This window comes from Rhagoletis zephyria, unplaced genomic scaffold (genome assembly GCF_001687245.7).
Source record: "Rhagoletis zephyria isolate East Lansing unplaced genomic scaffold, Rhagoletis_zephyria_1.1 Rzeph_scaffold_02764, whole genome shotgun sequence".
In the NCBI taxonomy this organism is placed as follows: domain Eukaryota; kingdom Metazoa; phylum Arthropoda; class Insecta; order Diptera; family Tephritidae; genus Rhagoletis; species Rhagoletis zephyria.
In genome coordinates, this window is record NW_016159848.1 from 1 (window position 1) to 12,592 (window position 12,592).

Here is a 12,592-nt window from a genome sequence, read left to right on the forward strand (position 1 = left end):
CGCGCAAAGCGCCAAGTTAAGCTGAAGTGGCGGCGTGGCTACATGCTACGAGTACAAGTGTTGCTGCAGCCATTCCATGTGGCAAATTCGTTTTGTATACATACTTTCATTTACATACGTACATGTACATACATACATATGTTTGGTGTTTTTGTATTTTGACAATGACCGACAAATCAGCCTCATGAGATATGGGCGCTTGGGGAATACAAAGAAATAAGTTGCAGCTAATGACGCAATGCCTACATTTAACGCAGATGGTGGCATTGATTTTTGTAGAGCTGACTACATTTAAAAATTTCAAGCAATTTGAGATGCTTTAAGTTATATTTATTTATTGGAGGGAAGGCATTGCACTTACTATTTGGTATTATTATCATTATTATAGGCTATAAAGCATTGCGACCTTAATCTCGATTGTGGCCCCTTCATGAATTTATAGTGTTGATCTCTGGATTTCTCTACGCCGCAAGGGATATCCGTCCTGCAAAATTTGCATAGCTTATACATTCCTTAAAGTATTTTAGGTTATGTATATATATATGTTCCTCAACGTGATTTAAATCTGCGCATCTTTCTATAGCACACGTTTCAGTCTGAAAAATGTGCATATGTTTTCCCATAGGTTCCGAGTACCCTCATCAACCAGTGGGCCATCAGTGCACCAGGTATCCTTGGTTTTGATTTATCCAAAATGTCTAGGACATGCTTGTCCAGATCTTATTTTTAGTTAGATCAGTTTTAAACCTCTTTATAAAGCTGAACTTAGGATGCATGGTATCTCTCGGTTTTGCAATTTCAGAATTTCGTTAGAATATCGATCATTCTACGACTAAGAAATCCTTCTTCTCCCATATACCATACCAGTTATACTTAGTAGAGGTCTTTTCACCTGAGCCCATATTCGAATATNTCGGGAACTTGGCTTGTGTTCCCAATGTCTGGATTATGAGTACATGGCTTCACATTGCTCTAGCGGACGAAGAAAGAAACTTGTGGGTCATGAATAGCAAGAACTTACCAGTGAGGCTGTACTGCTCCCTCTGTTAAGAGGGGCATAGATGGTTGAAATAAGCACATAATGCGGCATAAGCTGACAACGATGTCGAACGAACTAAATAGTAATGCAAGCAAGCGGAAATTTCGAAAATAAAATAGCACTTATCCTGACGAAAATGTGCAACGAGAAGGTGAGTCAAGAGAACAATAATCCCTCTCAAAAGGAAGAAAAATCCCCAAGGCTTTCACCTATAACACTGGGAGATGTAGAGATGGGAATGTGCTCCAAGAGAAATATCTCGACTTCAACTTTTACGCAAACATATTATGTAGTAAGATGATACAAAAATCTCACAAGCACTACTGTAGGGCCGAATGCTGGACGGAAAATCAAGGAAAAATCAAATGCAGCCCCTACATCCTGTGCCCATGCTAATCAAACCACTACTAACATATAGAGCTCTGGCATGGTGCGTACGGATCGCCTTAAACACAGTGGGACGATCGATCACCAGACTCTGTAATGGCGCCATGCGAACTGGAAATCATCCTCGTCATAGAACAGACTGTAATAAAAGCCCTCTTAAACTGTATTAAAGAGAGAGCACAAGTAAAACCAATATTTCCAGTTCAACCGAGGTGACATGGTCCAGAGAACAACCTCTGAGGATCGGAAGATTAGGCTAGGTACCACGGCGGCCTAGAAGCATGCATTCCTTGTAACCATCTTCGGAACAATATCCACAGATGGTAAATTGTCGGGCTTTATTATTTGGACCAAAGCGATTAACTTTTTTTATAAAACAAGTTTAAGGCAAAATTTATCTAGTTTTTTTTCCACTAAAAACCCAAGTCAATTTTGCCCTTAAGATGTGGTGTTGAACCTGAAATCTCCAGAAAAATCTCGAATCGTCTACATAAAACCATACAAGCCACTGGATGAGTGCTAAAAATTTCAAAGTAACAGCGGAAAATCTCGGAGAATGAAACACGAAGAGAAAGAGAAACCGAAAAAATCTTTAATTGTCCGGTCCGAGGAATCCCAAAGGATTCCTAAAATATGCGAAAAGCCTCAAGGAAACCCGAAAAAACAATAGAAAATTTTAACTTTCTGTAAACAATAACAACATGTCTTTAAAAAACCTAATGATAACTTTTATTAATAAGTAGTCTATTTTATAAATGCTTTTCCCATAAGTTATATTATTGCAACTTAAGCAATCATCGATGCAATGGAGTACTGTTTTAACACCTCTTCCACTTTTCTCTAATAATTGACTTCATTTTAAATGACACAATAATTTCTACAGATATTTATATTTACTACAATTACAAATACAAATATGTACGTACGTATGTACACTCACCCATCGTGCAATCGACTCTTTGCAATTGAACGAATGCAAAAGTGAATACGACGAATACTACGTAAGTACAACTTACAAACATATAATTAGCTAAATTTCATTTAAGTGGCAAGGCTGTCAACGCTATGCTCCAGTAATTTTGCTATTCGAATTGGAGTAAAAAGCTGAACAATAAAAAAATTTAAGTTGTAGAAAAAAATGAAAAGCAAAAACCCTCAACTGAAGTCAGTAAACAAAAGCTACTAAGAGCCACTCCGGAAAAAACAGCGACTATAAATTTACAAAAGCATGTGTACAAACATAGAAACATACAATTTAAAATGCAGGCGAAAGAATACAATAAACATTCATATATATGTAGGTACCTACATATTTATTTAAGTGTATGTGTAAAAGAGCATTGCCTGCAGGGAAATGAAACCAATTCTAATTAAGGGAACGCAGGCATTTTTAAAAAAATTCATATACCTCTGATCGGGATTTGGGAACTTAGTTTACATGCATCTTTGCCTTGTTCACAACTGGTGCAAGATTCAGTACATTTTAACAGATTTACGAGGATTCCTTATACAAAAGTTTCATACTACTGCCGTCAGTCTATGAACAATGAAACCCACCGAAAAAAATTATAAATCGAAATTTTATTTAAAAATATGGGTTAGCAAAACTTGAAAAAACTTTGTCTGTAAAATAAAAGATATAAAATCTTAAGTAATGCGTCTAAATGACTAGATACCTAAATCTTAAAGCTCAAAAATTTAAAACTCGAGCTTTGAACTTTTCTCAGTTTAACATCGTGAAAAAATAATCAGATTTTATATGAATTCTGTATTTTTAAGTTAAAATTAAGTATCCAGCCCTCAAATTTTCATATAAAAACGCTCAAGAAAGGAAAAAGAAATTATTTTAATAAAATTTCGTATACCAATATGCTTTCCTCAAAAAATTTTAAACACTTTGTACTAGGAATGTGCGATTAATCGATTACTGTTTACTCATAAAAAATTAATTGAAATCTGAGTAAATTTACGCTTTTTTTTGAGATTGTTTTCATTGCAAATGAATTCTTTTATAATATAACACAATATTTTTCTTATTAAGAAATATACATACAATGCCAAAGCAGCACCTTGCAATGTTGCTCATTGAAATGAAAAAAAATGCAAACATATGTATGTGTATAAATTTTTTTCTATAAAAAAACAAATATAGCTGCAATTATTCAGCTTTCTGATTAATAAAATTAATTACATTCTGATTAATTAAAGTGTAATTAATCGAGGTATTAATCACTTTGATTAATCAAAAGTGATTATTCTTTCATTAGTTAATTAATCAGGTTTCTATTAATCAGGTTTCTATTAAACAGCTTGCTCGATTAATTGATTAATCGCCCATCCCTACTTCCTGATACACATTTCTAAACGTTTTTGTTTTATGATTTATTTTGGAACGAATTTCCAACATCCCTTGTCAAGCTTGGTTTGCAGACAAACCGGTTTCGGCGTTGTGCCATCTTCAGTGTCATTTTTCATTTTTGTTTTACTTGGCTCCTCTCTGTGTACATACATATGTATGTATTTGAGCAAGGGATGGAAATAATGAATACTAGTTCTTGCGATTTTTCTTGAGAGCTGGATACATACTAAGCTTAACTAACAAAAATTTCAAATTCTCTATAGAGAGAAATATACATACATACATACATATGTATTGTGTGTATGCTTTATTTCTCCTATTCATTTTTAATTCAACTGCCGAAAATGTAGTCAACTCCAGACTGAGTTTTACTGACCCCAAATTCTATTTCACTAATTCAGGTTTTCCCTACCGGGTATACAAATGAAGCCACAGCTTACCATTGCAATGCACCGATCGCATGTGTGTCGATTTCCCGGCATTCCCATCGCTACGCCAAGAGCTTGAAGCCGGAGTTACCGCCATCCACTCTTTGCTACTTTCAAAGTTGGTAAAGCATGAGTGAGCTAACACTGAGAAAGCACCCCTCAGCGCTATTTCACCTGTGGGGGGATTATCGCTGGCCGCGGCGTTGCACTGCTGGTGATGGTGGTGGCGGTGTCGGCGTTGGCGTTGGTCCCCCGCAGTTACCCATACAAAGGTTTCTGATCGTCATTGGGCATACGCCGACTGGCTGTTGCACTGCATTCCCTAGTGAAGCAAGTGTTTGTTTTTATTGTTGTTGCTTTAACAATCTACAGCGAGGCAACAGGTAAAAATTCCAGTAAAAGTACAAAGAAGTATTGTTGAACACATAAAGGGGTCGGACTTTAAGTTCACTGTTGTTGTTGTCAGTGTTGTTGTTGACGCTGTTGTCATGTTGATGTAACGTGTTCAACTCACCGCCCACCGCGTGTTTACCACCCATCCGTTCGGCCGGCCGTTTGTCTTTGTGACGTTGATGTGACGGCAATTGCAGCGTCTAGTTTTCTAGTTTTGTTGTTGTTGTTGTTGTTGTTGTTGTTGTTGTTGCATCACATTACTAATGAAGATATGTTACAACAGTGTTGTGTCTAATGAAGTTGAAGTTGAATTCGAAGTCTAAGTGTTTGGGTTGGCATTACTTCTCAACAGGAAGCCAACCGCAATCAATGGGAATGAGTTCAGTCAGGAAATAAGTAAAGCGCGACTAGCGAGCCAGTTTTAATATAAAAAAAAAGTTGATTAAATTGTGCTAAAACAGGTGGGGCCGCCAGTTGTAGTCGGCCAATTTTAACAAGTTTTCCATTTATCGCACCCATTGTGGGAGATCTAGTGTAAGGTGCCTACAAGTAATATAGCGAAGCCGATATCCTATAAATAAATTATTACATATGTATGTATGTTCAACTTAGAAGTCTGAGTGAGAAGAATGAACGCAGAACGCTGGAAATGTAAACATATCTTAGGACAAAAGGAGTTCTTCAAAAATTTTTCTGCATCATTGAAAATTTACTAATACGGAAGGAGTGAATAGACTAAAGAAAGTGGGGAAACGCTACAGGTACTAATAGAAACCCACTTTCCATGCATTAGTGATACCTTTGACAATCTTGCCGTAACAAGTGAAACGACAGACGAATATTTCAAAGTTTGAATAACAACAACTAAATTAAAGTGGGGTTTGTCGAATGCCTAAGAACTTCCAAATATTACCTACAATCCAATGGATACAGCTCTGCTTAACGAAGTGTTGCAAAGGGAAAAGCTATGGATTACGGGTGGTATGTATGCCTTCCGCGTCTTTCTGGAGATATCGCCAGCCTTCATCTGGATTTCATTGTTGTCAGATTAGAGATCTATAACTGGATAAGAATAAGTGGACCAGGATGTAAATTCTCTTAATTGCCTCAAAACAGAGCGAGATACGGTATTGAAACAGAAATCATGTTTCAATCTCACATCTCACAATTCGAAAACCACCTAACTAGCACTACCTAAGATAGACTGTACTCGTAGACTTTTAACTAAGGTAGTTACGGGACACTGTCTGAAATCATCTCACGCGGCAAAATTAGGACTTGTGCAGAATAACTTTTATGTATCTACCTGATAATGCCAAGAGCGCCCTTAAGCACGCCCTTATGTTTATCAATACATACATATGTATCTCAGATTTAATTCGAGTTGAGATTTATATTACTAAGTAAATAAAAAATTATATAGGAAACACAAATGCAGCATTTTCGATTTTCCCACACGCCGTTTAGCAATGACAAAATACAAAGAAGAAACAATTTTCCAACTCTCGGAATCCAACTCTCGTATCCGTTCATTTATTTGCTAAATAACTGCCAAGCTAAATAGTAGGTACATAACTGCAAACTGATGACAAGAAAAGAAATGTGCCTGAAAACCATAAAGAGCATAAATTTCATGTCATCAACGCCATCAACGTAATCATAATCGTCGTAGGTACTTAGCAGCAACAGCCATGAATCAGGCATAAAGATCCCAACAAAAAATGGTATTAAGACCAGAGACTTTCTGTCGTAAACTGACATACATACATAGTTACATACAGTAAAATCACAAAGAAGACATATGTACATATTTATAAAAAATTAAACATTTGAAAATTTAAATGCAAACTCGCATACATACATACGTACGTACATACATATTAAAGTGAAGAAAAAATTAAGTTAAATACGTACTATGTTCAGGCCATCATATTTTTAATTCAACTACAGGCATAACAACAACAACAACAACACAAAAAACACTAATTTATAGTTGCGACACTTTTTTAGCACTTAAAGCTACTCGACAACTCTCCAAGAGCAGCCATTTCAGCCCACGGTTTGCTTTGCTTCATTTGTTTGCTAAAGTGGACAACAATGTTTCGCAGATGTTTTCAGTCAGATTTGATTTTATTTCTGGCCATAAATTTTGCCAGAAAAAAAAGAAAAATTAAATTACACTTTGTGCAATTAACACCGCAAAACAATTGCAATATAAACAGAAACGTTGATGACAGTGATGAAATTTGCAAATATAATATTTTTCGTTGATTTCTAATAATTTATAAATACTAACATAAATTTATCGATAATTGTATGTACGAAATATTTTTCTTCTTCGTTTGTAGTTTTGTGAATTTCTTCCATTTGCGCAAGCTTACGCAACGATGAAAGCAGTATTTAGATTATTTTTTAATTCGAATATTAGTTTTCTCAGCTTTCGATCTGGGTAAATTGGACTGGGTCACCTAAAAAGGTTTGTAATTAGGGCTTGATTTGAAAACATTTTGGCATCATAGCAATTTTTGCTTGCATTTTTCATATTTGACCCAACTCTGAAGAAAAAATATTTTTAGATACTTTTGGAGTTTTCGCAACTGCATTTACTGCAAATGTCGTATTATTGTAAATATCTCGTATCTCAATTTCTAGCCCTCTGTATTCAATTTGGGTACCGTAAAATTAAGAAATTTTGTAAGCGATGAAGTTTTCCATGATCCTAAAGATATTTTTGTCCTTACAAATAAACGAGTTAACACGTTTTAAAGGCCGGTTCTAAATGAAGTTATGAGGAAAAACCAATTTTGGACGTAAAAAGAATGAATGTTCCTCCACAGACATCAAAATTCTAGTTTAACCTAGGTTGGCATATTGAAGAGTACCTCCTTACAAATAAGCCGATATAAACCCATTGTGACGTCTTGTGAAGATACAGCTTTTATTTCCATCGGTAAGATCTCTGCAATCCTTTAAAAACTGGTTTGCCAGCCATTTGTAATCTTCTTCTACTCAAGCGCGAGCAAAGGCTGTACGTGTTCGTCTTAAAGCTCAAACAGACGACAGCGTTGATCCGGATTAACTCGGACAGTAGTTAATCCGGATTAAGTCCGAGTAAATCCGGATTAACGCTGCCGTCTGTTTGAGCTTTTATACTGTGTTCTTAAAACTACGACGATAATCCGGCTTGTCCACCGCTATTCTCCTGGCGTGTAAGCCAATCAGAGTAGTAGCATAGACAGACCAAAACGTTAATTCGGTTTAACGGCGCAGTTGAGCCGATCAAAATTATACCCTTGATGTTTTCACTGAAAGGGGAACGACCTACAGTTTTACGCCGACTCCGAACGACGATGGTATTTTTATGAGAAGCTGTTTTACATGGCAGAAATGCACTCGGAGGTTTGCCAATAAAATAAAACCAAAACCTAAAAATTTACCCGAAACTACAAAAAACTCATAAATAATTGAAATATTTAAATTAAAATAAAGAAATTTTGGAAACCTCTAGGACCGAGGATCAATCTGGGCTTCTACCGAATTGTAGTGCTCAGCGTCCGCGAGGACGTCAAACTCACTTGCTTTGATTGCTTCATTTATTTTTCATTCACAATTGACAGTAGCTAACCGCTTTGGTTAGTGGTGCCATAGAAATGCCGTTGATCCGCATTAATTTTGAGGATTACCTGTAGGACTTAATCGGGATCAACTGCTGAAGTAACGAGTTGATCCGTAATAACACTGTCGTCTGTCTATGATTTAATAGTTATTCTAAGGCAGGTCATTTCCTTTCTGTTTAAACTTAATAAATATCAACAATGTTGGTTTCCTGTTACAAAAAGACCAACAAATAGTTTAAACGTGTAGACCTATCATACCCTTTTCCGGAGGGTTTCAGTGATGGTACCTTTCCTAGCCGATTCGTCAGCTTTTAAATTATCCTCAATATTCCGGTTTCCAGGCACCTCAGCAATGCTGGGCCACCGCGTGTAATGACTCACGGCATTGGGTACTATCTGTATTATGCAGTCGACTATACTAAGGTTTCATCGATCCATGACATACATATGTCTATAAGTCTTACTCCTGCAACCTTTAGAGCGATAAGATCAAGTGATGGTAAATGTTACATCGAATCTAGAGCATATGTGGGGGTGGAGCATTAAAGCTTTAGCTCTCTAAGATTTTTTAGATACAGGACAAAGGCACATTATTACCACTTAACTTTGATTGCAATTAAAGCAAAAGTCAGTGATGCCTTTGTTCAGCGAAAATGGTCAGCTGATACCCTATTTCCCAAATGTACCTCGGATATTTTGTTGCAAAAATGCTGTTGGATTGTTTTACCTTTTTTGGTATCTTACGAATTGCTTTTTCGCAGATTACCTTTTAACTTTCCTTTCATATGTATATACATATATACATTTTAATAACTATGAAAGTTGCTTTTAAAAACCAGCACATTTAAATGGTTGTTTGGTTAGCAGAAAATTATGTAGGTCTTAATCATGGCAAACAAAAAATATGAAGTTATATGTCATTTTCATTATTTTGTGTAATTGTGCATTAAAATTATTATCATAGTAATTTTCATTAAGCGTTTTTTACGATGAGTTCTTTTATTTCATGCATTAGAAAGTGAATGCTGAGTTATGTATGAATGTACATACATATGTACGAGTATATATGTGAGTATGTGATGCAAATTTTGATCGTTTGCTGGAAGAACATCCAAATCTAAAAAAAAATAATAATTTGAGTTGACTGCAAAAATACGCAAAAATGGCAGCCCACTGTCTTTCTATCGAGCGGCTCGTAAGAACAGAATTTGTCGGTTCTGCCACTTTGCTTAGTAACTATTTACTTTACGACGCACTTTTTACATTTTTTGAAACACAAGCTCTTTTAGCAAACCACAGATAAGCCTACACTGGGGAAAATCTAAATAGTAGAATAGTACAATCAAACAAAAACGTCTTTGATCTTACTAAAAACGTCAATTAAATTACTGTATAAATAATAGAAAATATTCAATTCTAATATTTACGCCCGCAATTAAAATGAAGCATTTTGCATTTCTCCAAAAAAAAATATAGAAAAAAATTTTTAATTTGCATGTATATTGCCTGCAATGGAATTCGAACCCTGACCACCGCCTCTGGAAATCAACAAATTTTGACAAGTATCTTTGCGCACTCAGCTACAAGCCAGCCATGTAAATGTGCTTTCAAATCTTGAATTTTTACTAGACGTTATTTCCCTCAGTGTACCACCAAATTTCAAACGCTTATTTATTCATTAAATAAAATTTTTATTTCATGTTTGTTTGTTTTATGTTCATAGATTTCTGTCGGCGCTTAGAGATATAGCCTACTTTCATTGATACTCATATCATTTATAAGAGCCAGAATTCACATTCCAATAATCAACTACTCCTTTCCAATAACCCTGTGACAACCTACGTGACAAATCTTTTTTCACTATATGGTGCCGTTCAGTAGTTTCAGAAGGAAATGATTCGAGCAATTCGGAACCTAAATCCAATTCTATATCCGACCGAACTTTGCCTTCAATGCAGGAAATTAAACAAGCGAGCGTTATAAAATATAGGAGGACTACTAATTTTGCTTTCATATCGAATTAAATTCTACTTGATTACTGCGCGAAGGTGATGATAAGTACTCATATTTATAGAATACGAGCACTTGTTGGCGATGGATTAAAAGAACACACCACCCATATTTTTTGTGCAAATCTTTGTTTTGGTTATTAATACATATTTGCTTCACAAAATTTGTGCTGAATAAAATTTTGTTTATTTATTTTTATGTCTCGTGTTTTTGGCTGTGAAACTCCACGGTAGGGTAAAACTTAGGTCTGGCATTGCGATTATATCACACGTAGCGATTTGAAAGTCGACAACTAAAGCAAACGATAGCGTTAACGATGGTGATGGCGATAGCGATAGCGATAGCGATAGGGATACTATAGCGCTACAAAAAAAAAATGGTTGACAAAGGTCTTTCGTTTGAAGAGGGCAGACGAAAAAGTCAAGACTTTTGGTCGTTTTTTGCCTTTGTCTCGATATTTTGACAGATATCTAACTCTAGAAACCATGAGCTTGTTTTCACAAATATATACATTTTTCTAGGTGCAAGATCGAGTTTCCTTAAACACAATTGATGGTCTTTGTTGAAGAAGAATAAGAATGCCGAGTTTCTCTCCCAAAAGGCGTTTTTATGGCAGAGGTTTTCCATGGCATACCGAAGGAAGACCGCCTCTATAACAAAATTGTTTGGGGTTATAACGAAATCTCTAAATTTTTTAATTGCAAGTGGCTTGAGACCTCAAAGGCCCGCCCCCCCCCCCCTCAGCACCTCCGCTTGTGGCTTTGTTGTGCCTGTTTTTTTTCAATATGACATCAAAAGCAATTATTTACTCACATTTTTTGAAACAGCTTACTCTATTTGCCTAACATGTCTGGCATTTTATCAATGCTATTCAATTTTAATTTCTTTCATGGCTTTCAAATTGCCTTTATATAATTCAAGCTGCTAGCAATTAATATTTTACAGACATATATGTTCTGTATTCTGGCCTTTAAAATTATACAAATCAAACGTTTTTCGCATTTCGGTCAATGTCAAGCTCGTAGAATGCTTTGAAAAAAATCTGCTGGTTAATGAGGAAATATTTATGGCGAAAAGTTTAGAGCTTAACTTATTTTCACCAGTCCGTACATCACACAGAGTCGGTTTTATGTGGAGGCAAACCATAGGGAAAAGAAGACCCTTTACTGATCATCGTGAGTTCTTTATGACTAAAACAGAGGATATGAAAATGTGAAAGACTAAGGCACGGAGCGACATAATATCGCTTGCATATCGGCCGTGCGACACCGTTTGCTATCACACCGCATATGGTATTGCGTATCGTATCGCTCTAATGTGCACCGTGCCAAATACCAGCATTTGAGATTTGCGGGAATTCAGAATTTTTTTACTTAGAAATTTTTTGAAAGCGATCTCTTAATATTTTTAACTTTTTTCGCCCTTAAACATCCAACAGTTTTTGCTAGACCACAACCTCTTTTGGTTCTTTTTCTTTCGACGTCATCTGCATACGTCAGCAATTCAGATTGGCAGCTCTTATTACGTTTTCCAAAATCAAATTGAACGAAAGGGAGCCTCGCTAAGTCTCGAACGATGCGTAGAGCTCCTTATCAATTGGATGGAGATAAATAATGTGCTCAACGTTATCCTACATAGCCCCGTATTAGTTTCTCAGTTATCCAAAATTTAGACATGGCGTTGTAGAGACAGCTTCCCTTTGTAATGCGAAAAGCGGTCTAATAAGGCCCATGCAATTGGTTCATAAAGGGCTTTAGTCCTTCACCCATTATCATCGATAGGAAATTGCCAAGGCCTGCTGAATCTTTTCATTGGATTAGTTTTTAAAAAAAAATTTATTTTCCAGGAGTATTTTCAAAATCGATCTCTTAATATTTACAAGTTATTTCCCCCCCTTAACCAACCAACAGTTTTCGTATAATTTTTCTGTAAGTATAACTTTGGTGACTTTGTTGCAGCAGAGAACCATTAAATTATGTGGGCCTATTTGCTAAGCAGAATAACTTACCGCTAAGCGGACATATGCTTAGTAATTAATTTAAAAATGAAGTAGCAGAAGCTAAGTGACCCAGAAATAAATAATGACATGTATTTTTTATAATTACACCCCTACACATACAGACATACATAGCTATTTTAGTGCTGAATGCAATTTTTATAAAAACAAAAAATACGCCACATCATCAATTTTTAACTGCATATGTATGTACATATATTTATAACAAATATGTAAATCTATTCATGAACAATCAGCTGCATATATATGTATGTTGGTACATATGTATGTATGTAACTGAACAAAAAATTAGCTCAGCATTTCCATTCTTTTGTGCAGAGCGCAATTTTTGTTCAATTATGC